Genomic DNA, 8,970 nt, shown 5'->3' with positions numbered 1-8,970 from the left:
TAGTGCTGCAATGAACTCCGAGTGCATGTATCTTTAGAATAGAAAAACTTATATTTCTTTGGGTACATACCCAGGAATGGGATTGCTGGGAATTTACACTCCCACCAACAGTGTATAAGCATTGCCTTTTCTCTGCAACCTCTTCAGCATGTTATTTTCTTGGCTTCTTAATCATAGCCACCCTGACTGGTATGAGATGTTATCTCATTGTGGTTTTGATTTGCATTTCTCTAGTGATCAGTGTTGTTGAGCTTTTTCTTCATATGCTTGTTGGTCGCATGTATGTCTTCTTTTGAGAAGTGTCTGTTCATGTCCTTTTCCTACTTTTTAATGGGGTTGTTTGTTCTTTTCTTGTAAATTTAAGTTCCTTCTAGATCCTGGATATTAGAGTCAAATGCATCGTTTTCAAATATTTTCTCCCATTCTGTAGGTTGTCTGTGTACTCAGTTGATAGTTGATTTTGCTGGGTGGAAGTTCTTTAGTTTAACTAACTCCCATTTCTCAAATTTTGCTTTTGTTTTGATTGCTTTTGGTATCTTTATCATGAAATCTTTGCCAGTTCCGATGTCCTGGGTGGCATTGCCTAGGTTTTTTCCCAGGGTTTTTGTAGTTTGGGCTTTTACATTTAACTCTTTAATCCATCTTGAGTTGATTTTTATATATGGTGTAAGAAAGGGGTCCAGTTTCAGTCTTCTGCATATGGCTAGCCAGTTATCACAGCATCATTTATTGAATAGAGTGTCCTTTCCCCATTGCTTCTTTTTGTCAGCTTTGTTGAAGATCAGATGGTTGTAGGTGTGTGGCCTTGTTTCTGGGTTCTGTATTCTATTCCATTGGTCTATGTGTCTGTTTTTGTACCAGCACCATGCTGTTTTGGTTACTATAGCCCTGTAGTATAGTTTGAAGTCAGGTAACGCGATGCCTCCAGCTTTGGGTTTTTTGTTTTTTTTTTTCTTAGGATTGTCTTGGCTATTCAGACTTTTTCTGGTTTCATATGAATTTTAAGATAGTTTTTTCCAGTTCTGTGAAGAATGTCAATGGTAGTTTGATAGGAATAGCACTGAATCTGTGAATTGCTTTGGGCAATATGGCCATTTGAATGATGCTGATTCTTCCCATTCATAAGCATGGAATGTTTTTCCATCTGTTTGTATCTTCTCTGATTTCTTTTAGCAGTGGTTTCTAATTCTCCTTGTAGAGATCTTTCACCTCCCTGGTTAGCTCTATTCCTAGGTATTTTATTCTTTTTGTGGCAATTGTGAATGGGTTGTGTTCCTGATTTGGCTCTTGGCTTGATTGTTGTTGGTGTATAAGAATGCCAGTGATTTTTGTACACTGATTTTGTATTCTGAAACTTTGCTCAAGTTGTTTATCAGCTGAGGGAACTTTTGGGCTGAGATGATGGAGTCTTCTAGATATAGAATCATGTCATCTGCAAACAGGGATAGTTTTCTGTCTTCCTATTTGGATACCCTTTATTTCTTTCTCTTGCCTGATTGATCTGGCCAGGACTTCCAAAACTATGTTGAATAGGAGTGGTGAGAGAGGGCATCCTTGTCTTGTGCCAGTGTTCAAGGGGAATGCTTCCAGCTTTTGCCCATTCAGCATGATAGTGGCTGTGGGTTTGTCACTGATGGCTTTCATTATTTTGAGGTATGTTCTTTCAATACCTTGTTTATTGAGAGTTTTTAACATTAAGCGATGTCAAATTTTATTGAAAGTCTTTTTTGCATCTATTGAGATAATCATGTGATTTTTTGTATTTAGTTCTGTTTATGTAATGAATCACATTTATCGATTTGTGTATGTTGAACCCATCTTACATCCCAGGGATAAAGCCTGCTTGATGGTGGTGTATTAGCTTTTTGATGGGCTGTTGGATTTGGTTTACAAGTATTTTGTTGAGGATTTTTGCATCAATGTTGATCAAGGATATTGGCCTGAAGTTTTCTTTTTTGTGTGTATCTCTGCCAGGTTTTGGTATCAGGATGATGCTGGTCTCATCGAATGAGTTGGAGAGGCATTCCTCCTCAATTTTAAAAAATAGTTTCAGTGGAAATGGCATCAGCTCTTGTTTGTACATTTGGTGAATCAGTCTTCTCCTGAGCTTTTTTTGGTTGGTAAGCTATTTGTTACTGCCTCAATTTTAGAGCTGATTATTGGTCTGTTCACGGATTTGATTTCTTCCTGGTTCAGCTTCAGGAGGGTGTGTGTGCCCAGGAATGTATTCATCTCTTCCAGGTTTTCTAGTTTGTGTGCATAAGGGTGTTCATAGTAGTCTCTGAGGGTTGTTTATAGTTCTAGTGGGGTCAATAGTAATATTCCCTTTGTTGTTTCTGATTGTTTTTATTTGCATTTTCTCTCTTTTCTTCTTTATTAGTCTAGCTAGTGGCCTATCTTATTATTTAAAAAAAAAAAAAAAAAAAAACTTCTGGATTCATTGATATTTTGAATGGTTTCTCGTGTCCCAAGCTCCTTCAGTTCCGCTCTGATTTTGGTTATTTCTTGTCTTCTGCTAGCTCTGAGGTTGGTTTGCTCTTGCTTCTCTAGTTTTTTTAGTTGCAATGTTAGGTTGTTAACTTGAGGTCATTCTAACTTTTTGTTTATTTTTTATTTTATTTTATTTTTTTTTTTTGAGACGGAGTCTCGCTCTGTCGCCCAGGCTGGAGTGCAGGGACCGGATCTCAGCTCACTGCAAGCTCCGCCTCCCGGGTTCCCGCCATTCTCCGGCCTCAGCCTCCCTAGTAGCTGGGACTACAGGCGCTGCCACCTCGCCCGGCTAGTTTTTTGTATTTTTTAGTAGAGACGGGGTTTCACCATGTTAGCCAGGATGGTCTGGATCTCCCGACCTCGTGATCCGCCCATCTCGGCCTCCCAAAGTGCTGGGATTACAGGCTTGAGCCACCGCGCCCGGCATTCTAACTTTTTGATGTAGGTGCTTAGGGCTGTAAATTTCCCTCTTAACACTGCCTTAGCTGTGTCCCAGAGATTCTGGTATGTCATATCTTTGTTCTCATTAGTTTCAAAGAATTTCTTAATTTCTACAATAACTTCATTATTTACCCAAAAGTCATTCAGGAGCAAATTGTTTAATTTCCATTAACTTTTACTTCATACATTTTTCCTACCGGATCTCTTTTTACAAGAGGCGTGCTTTACTTTGTTAAGTTAAAAAAATAAAGAAAATTGAAGAGAGAGAAATAAACACCAATTTTGAAAAGAAAGAAGAAAAGTTGAAATGAAGGTGATTAGGGATGAGGCGTGGAGGGAGATGAGACAGCCAAGGGTCAGAGAAGACCGAGAGAACCTCTCTGGAGTCAGAGCCTGCATGGATCTTCCAAGCTCTAGAAGCCAGTTTGTAAATTGCATATGCATAGCACAAGGACAGCCTGAAGTGCAACTTTGTCAAAACTGTGGGGTACAAAACCTCGTGACCCCCATCACCACAAGGCTACAGGGTGTTTGTTCCCAACAGTCAGGCAGCCCCAGCTGGCACCCATCCCTCCTCCTGGGCAGCGTGGCTGAGGGCACATGGTAACTGGGAAAGTCCCCAGCCCAAAGGCCGTTTTGAATTAGGACCAGCCAGTGGTGGCATCAGAGATGGACCCACCTCCGCAATGGGCAAGTGGCATCATTCTTTGAATAACTGTTATTGAGTCTTTATTAAGAGAGATGTAATTGGGCACTGGAATTCACATGTGTGGGAGAAAAAGTTTGTGTTTATCTGATGACATGGTCTGGGGCCAAAAACCTTTAATTAGCCACCATTTACAGTTCTTCCTGAGCATGAAAAAAATCCCAGGATTTCCCACTAAAGCTTTGGCTTCCTGAATACTCTCTTCATCCTAAAGTGGAGGAGCCTGGCGTTCTGAGGACAAGGAAAGAAGAAATGGGATGATAAGTAAAGCACTGGGCTTTCAATCCAGAGGCTTCTAGCAGCTGCTTTGGGACGTCTTCCACAAGACACAGAGGCCTTGTTCTAGAGCTAACCCAATCAGCCTTTGTCATGGCCCCGGGGTGTGCTGTCCAGAGTCCCTTCAACGATGAGCTCCCTGCCCAGCTCCAGGGAGTGCTGGTGGCAGGTGGCTTCCTGCTGCCCGACCCTTGAGGGCTGCCTCTGCTTCAAGCCAGCTTACCTTGTCCAGGGATGCATCCCTCCCTCGGGTGGCCCACACCCAGTGAGGGATCCAGGTGTCCATAGGAAGTCCTGTCCATCTCTGTCCACCTTAGAAACAACACCAGCTAGCTAAGGAGCCCCCTAGGGTCAGCTAAAGCCACTTCCGGGTCACCCCTCAGCCCAACTTCCCCTGAACAAATCCTGCTTTTGGCTCCTCCTCCCATAGTGTTGATCCCATAGTAAGCACCCTGTGTGCCCAGCTCCATCTCAGCATCGGCTTCCGGGGAAACCGGACTGTGACAACCATCTGACCTAAAAATGTTCAAAGGCAGAAGACTGAGGAAGCACAGAGGTTTAATTTATGGACTATGTATATCTGCAAAAACATATTCAATATATGAAGTATATTTACACAAATATTTAATGCATAAACAAAAATATTCAAAATATGTATTTACATATACACACATATTTAATTATTTAAGTATTTTTAAAGTATTTAAAATATTTACTAGGAGCTCTCTTATCTAATTCCTGTGAACCCAGTAGTTAGTAAGCATACAGCCAAAATTATTTAAAGTAGAAAATCATTATATATGAGCATATATATTTATATATACTGCATGCACATATGTATATATGTGATGTATATATGTGTGTGTCTATGCAGGCATGTGCAGGTATGTGCGTGGGCACACATGTGCATCACATATAAACATATTCACATATATGTGTACCTACATATGTATACATGTGTGCATATGTGTATGTATGTGTGTGCATGTACATGTGTGCGCATGTGTCTGCATGTGTGTGTATAACATTTTATTTTCACTTGAAGCCTAAAGACACAGATGTACATGTGGGTCATCTAGATCTATATCGACTTCCTGGCCAGAGCACACAGTTGTAATACATTGTCCATATTTGTCAGTTTCAGCTGATTTAAAGTGACATGAGAGCTTAAAAGCTTGTGGACAGACTCTAAGCGTGGAATTCCTGTGGAATTTTACTTCACTCCATTTGTTAGAGTTTCTTCCCACACACTTAGTTGGACGTAATGTTTTTTAATGATTCACCTTTATTGAGTCTTTCCAGATTTGAACTTCATTTTCATAGAAACAGTAACTCTTCCCCACTCATATTGTCACGGGATTAGGTAATATTTCACTAAATCATGCAATAACACTATCTGGGCACACTGGGGCTGGGCACCAATGCCACCAACTCTAAGGCAGTGAGCATCTTGATGGACCAGGCGTGTGGCTTGCTCTCTGGCGCCCAGGCCCTCAGCTGCAGCCCAGGGATTCCCTCGAGAAGGTTCAGGAAGCTGGGAGAGCCCTGCCAGCCCAGCGACGCCATTCTGGAAGGGCCTTTAGGAGAGCTTCTCCTCAGTAAGTGTAAATGCAGAATGTCGAATGTCTAGCCACTGCGGCGTCATGTATGTTTTTAAGAGGTACACACGCTCACTCCCGTCACTCAGCACATATCACCAGGTTCCTCTGTGCTGGGTAGTGAAAATACAGCCCCCAGAATGCAAAGTCCTTGCCCTACAGGGACTCACCAGTGCGTGGCACCAATCTGTAAATAGCTATCCCAAGCAACGAGATAGGTGCTGTGAGAATGTGCCGGTGAGAGAGACCGCCTGTGCAGGCAGGGCACAGTCCAAAGGGAGGTGACATTTCTTTGAGGCAAGTCTTGCAGAATGAGTAGGAATTATCTAGGTGAATACCTGGGGGAGGCACCTTCCCAGCCGGTGACATTTAGGCAAAGCCAGTGATTCGTGGAAGGGTTCAGCTGTCTCCAGGAATGGTCAGCAATTCAGTGTGACTGAAGGCCAGTGCATGGAATCAGAGAGGCGGGAAGCACAGAGGCTGCGGAGGGAGAGGCAGTGTGGACGGGGACACTCATGTGTTTGTATATTTATGTTCTGCTCATATATTAATTTTCCTATGGAACAAACAGTAATACTTTTTTTTTTTCTTTGGACAGAGTTTTGGTCTGTTGCCCAGGCTAGAGTGCAGTGGCACCATCTCGGCTCACTGCAACCTCTGCCTTATGCATTTAAGAGATGCTTCCGCCTCAGCCTCCCAAGTAGCTGGGATTATCGTCACCCAGCTAACTTTTGTATTCTTTGTAGAGATGGGGTTTTGCCATGTTGGCCAGGCTGGTCTTGAACTCCTGACCTCAGGTGATTTGTCCCCCTAGGCCTCCCAAAGTGCTGGGATTACAGATGTGAGCCATCGCGCCCAGCCAACAATGATACTTTTTAACAGATTTTTAGAAGTTTTAAAATTTTAATTATTATGGATACATAGGCACATTGGATACATGTGATGTTCTCATACCATCATACGGTATATATCAATCACATCAGGGTGATTAGGGTACCCATCACCTCAAGCATTCATCATTTCTTTATGTTAGAAACATTCCAATGCCACTCTTTTCATTATTTTTAAATATACAATAAATTATTGTTGACTCCAGTCACCCTGTTGTGCTTAACTGAGATTAAATGCAGGTCTGAATAAATTTACCTGGAATTTATTTTGCATGCTAGAAGGCAGGCATCAAGTGACTCATCAGATTATCCAGCACCATTGGTTGCATTGTCTTCGTTTGTCCCCACTGAGTTGCAGAGGTTGGTCTGTCAAGTGTCCTGTGACCTTGGTTCTGCAGTTTCTACATTACAGGATTCCAGGGGCATTGCTTACATTCATAGTCCACAGGCTGTGCAGTGAGATGCCATTGCACCCGTATGAGAATGATGACAGTGACAAAAGCCAACCACACAGGTGAGGGTGAGATTGTGCAGGACTGAAACCCACACACGGCTGATGCAAATGTCACATGGAACAGCCACTTTGGAGAACTGCCTGGCAGCCTCTTAGAAAGTTAAACATACACCTACCGTGAGATCCAGCCATTCTGTGGTACTTACCCAGGAGAAAAGAAAGCATAAGTTCATACCAAGGCTTTTACACAAACGTTCTCAGCAGCCCATTTGCGATAGCCAGAAACCGGAAACACACAGTTTTATCCACATAATAGATGACTACTCAGCAATAAAAATGAATCAGCCACTGATATACTTAATCATATGGGGAAAAATAAATCTCAACATAATTACACTGAGTGAAAGAAGCCAGGTCCCTGCCCCCAAGAAAGCAGAGGGTGCTGTACAATTCCACATATTCTATAAATTTCTTTTTTTTTTTTTTTTTTTTTTTGAGACGGAGTCTCGCTGTGTCTCCCAGGCTGGAGTGCAGTGGCGTGATCTCAGCTCACTGCAAGCTCCGCCTCCCGGGTTCACGCCATTCTCCTGCCTCAGCCTCCCAAGCAGCTGAGACTACAGGCGCCTGCCACTACGCCCGGCTAGCTTTTTGTATTTTTAGTAGAGACGGGGTTTCACCATGTTAGCCAGGATAGTCTCGATCTCCTGACCTCGTGATCCACCCGCCTCGGCCTCCCAAAGTGCTGGGATTACAGGCTTGAGCCACCGTATTCTATAAATTTCTAAGATGTATATAAAATCCTAGAAAATACAACTAATTCACAGTGCCACCGTGTAGATATGGCAAAACCCATCAAATTGTATACTTTACATATGTGCAGTTTATTGTATATCAATTGTACCTGAATAAATGGTTGAGAGTGTGTGTAATCCATGCAGCTACCAGAATAAAGCTTCTTGATCAAGAGGTGATTTGGAATAACAGTCATTTTAATTTAATTATTTAGTTTATTTATTTAGAGACAGAGTCTCACTTTTTTCGTGCAGTGGCGTGATCTTGGCTCACTGAAACCTCTGCCTCCTGCGTTCAAATGACTCTCATGCCTCAGGCTCCAGAGTAGCTATTTTTTTTTTTTTATTTTTACTAGAGACAGGGTTTCACCATGTAACAGGCCAGGCTGGTCTCGAACTCCTGACCTCAAGTGATCCACCCACCTCAGCCTCCCAAAGTGCTGGGATTATGGGTGTGGGCCACCATGCCCTGCCAGTAATTTTAATTTTAGATTATATAATAGAAATGGATTCTTGAATCAACGTGGGAGAGGTTAAACTTTCTCTAATTGTTTTCTGTTTCAAATTAGAAAAAAAATCTTTTTCATGGATAGCATAGAGAATTTACAAGAAGTTTATGTGAGTTTCCTGGGGCTGTTGTAACAGAGCACCATGAACTGGGGAGGTTTAAACAACAGACACTGGTTGTCTCACAGTTCTGGAGGTTGGAAGTCCAAGATCAAATTATAGGCAGGGTTGGTCTCTTCTGAGGTCCCTCTCCTTGCTTCACAGATGGCCACCTTCTCCCTGTGTCTCTTCACCTATCCTTCCCTCTAGGTGTGTCTTAGTCTCTTCACATGGCATTCTTTTCCTGGTCACATTACCAGTCATGTCGGACTCGAGCTCCACCCTCCTGTGGCATGACCTCATCCTAACCAGTTATACACAACTGCATGTTTCCGAGTAAGGTCATATTCTGAGGAACCGGCTGTAGAACTTCAATATATGAATGGGGGGCAGTGAATTCAACCCACAACAAAGTTCTACCTGATATTTTCATTCTTAAAAGTAATCGAGGGGTTAGGTGTGGTGGCTCACACCTGTGATCCTAGCATTTTGGGGGGCCGAGGTGGGAGGATCATTCGAGACCAGGAGTTCAAGACCAGCCTGGGCAACAGAGTGAGATCACCATTTTCACAAAAACAGAAATTAAAAACTACTTTAAAAAATAGAACAAGAAAGAAACGTGCACCTCTGTGTCTGCCGTGCCGTACCTGGAAATGCACCAGGAAGGGAAAGAGTTTTCTGTGCAGCAGCTCAGTCCACCTCCTTGCGCTCTGGAGAA

The sequence above is a fragment of the Theropithecus gelada genome, chromosome 7a, assembly GCF_003255815.1.
Source record: "Theropithecus gelada isolate Dixy chromosome 7a, Tgel_1.0, whole genome shotgun sequence".
NCBI lineage: Eukaryota > Metazoa > Chordata > Mammalia > Primates > Cercopithecidae > Theropithecus > Theropithecus gelada.
The sequence above is the reverse complement of the archived record's forward strand: the minus strand, read 5'-3'. Positions refer to the sequence as shown.